This window comes from Colobus angolensis, unplaced genomic scaffold (assembly GCF_000951035.1).
Source record: "Colobus angolensis palliatus isolate OR3802 unplaced genomic scaffold, Cang.pa_1.0 Scaffold18, whole genome shotgun sequence".
NCBI lineage: Eukaryota > Metazoa > Chordata > Mammalia > Primates > Cercopithecidae > Colobus > Colobus angolensis.
In genome coordinates this window covers 6,663,647-6,665,568 of record NW_012114932.1, presented here as the reverse complement: position 1 = coordinate 6,665,568, position 1,922 = coordinate 6,663,647, and positions in this window count along the sequence as shown.

Below are 1,922 nucleotides of genomic sequence, written 5' to 3'. Positions count from 1 at the left end.
TGAGGCAGGAGAATGGCGTGAACCTGGGAGGCGGAGCTTGCAGTGAGCCGAGATCGCGCCACTGCACTCCAGCCTGGGGGACAGAGCGAGACTCCGTCTCAAAAAAAAAAGAAAGAAAATGTCTTATCTCCAAACTGCTTCCGTGACCCCCTTCTGGGGATCTTGAGATATGGTTTATTGTTCACCTACTGTATGCCAGCCACAGAGTATTTCTAATCTTTATAACCACTCTGTGGTGGTGGTGAAAGCATTATCGATATTTTACAGACGAGGCTCAGAAAAATTAAATAATTTGCCCCAAGTCATCTAGCTCTTAGTTGGGGTGGGCCAGTATACAAACCTATCTGACTCCAAGACCCATGCATGTTCTTGCGCCCTCTGCTGGTAAGGATGTTTAATGGTAGAGAACAGTGTCCGGACTTAATCTTACATCCATACTTGAGGGCCACTATTACAGAATAATGCAAACTTTGGAGTAAGAGAATCTGGGTTTCAAGAGCAGGCCACTTACCCTCTCTGAGTCAGTTTTCTCTGTGGGTTATTGTGAGGTACAAATGAGACTGCTGAGGAATATTTTACAAACTTTGAAGTACTTTTTAAAATGTCAGTTGTTATTTATGCCATCCTAATGTACTTAGTCCCTGAATTATTCCAAATTCATTTATTTTTCAACTACTTATTCATTGATCAAGTTTTATCAAGCAACTTCTACATCCACAGTACCATCTGTGACAAAGGGATAAAAAGAAATGTGGCCCTCAGCCCTTGTGACCTTGATAGTTACAACCATAGAAAACACATTTAAATGAAAATGCAAAGCCAACCCTGATTAAGTTTCAAATGCGCAATTGGACTATAAGCATTATCAGAATATGGAAAAGAATTGTTTTATTTGCAGTGGCGGGGAAGGCCTTAGGCAAGAGCCAGGGTTTGAGCTGACCTAGGAGATTCAGAAGGCCAGGAGGAGGATCCTTGCAGAAGAGGAAGTTTGGCATACAGATTCTTCATGCATCGCAGGCCTGGAGGACTAGAACTTGAAATATGATTTGACTTGGTCAGCCACGTTTCCCCTCTCCCCCCTTCCCTTTTATATTGTCCCTTTCGAGTGCCCATTCTGAAACATTTTAGCACGCATGAATTCAAAATGCATGCACTGTTTTGATGGAGACATATTGGAGGTCAGTTTTTAAAAAGAAAGGAAAAAACCTACAAGTAATCACTGGCCCTTAAAAAAAGTAATAATTCAGCAGAGTAAGAAGTCTGAAAATTAGCTTAGGCTCCAAGAAACATGCAACTTTGTAAGGTCTCCAGTTTGGGGATATTATAAGCTTTGTTCCTTGGTAGCCTCTCCTACCTTATCTATGGGTGAAGGTAGGTTTTGCAATATTTTACCTTGCAGGGTTGTGAGGGTTGCCAACAATATAAATTATGTAACTAGCAGAGTACCTGTAGTTCAGTAGGTAACTATTATTAGAAAAATGCAAAATACAGAAGGTGCACATTAAAAAGCCCAGAATGTTTTAGGTTCTAGGTTTTTATAGTTTTCACTGATCCTGAGACCAATGAAATATTAGCATACCTTTCTAGGCAGGACCATGAGAAGCTTCAGCTGTTAGCTCCTGCTTAAATCAGATTATTTTACGGTATTTTCCATCAAAGTACAGGCTGGTGCGGGCTACTGGAACACGCACTGGACTGTCAATCTAACACAGGCATAGTCTCCCTGAGAAACCTGCTGCTTTCCTTAATCCAGTGAAAGTGAAATCCTGGCCGGGCATGGTGGCCAACGCCTGTAATCCCAGCACTTTGAGAGGCTGAGGTGGGTGGATCACCTGAGGTCAGGACTTCGAGACCAGCCTGGCCAACATGGTGAAACCCCATCTCTACTAAAAATACAAAAATTAGCTGGGCATGGTGACGGG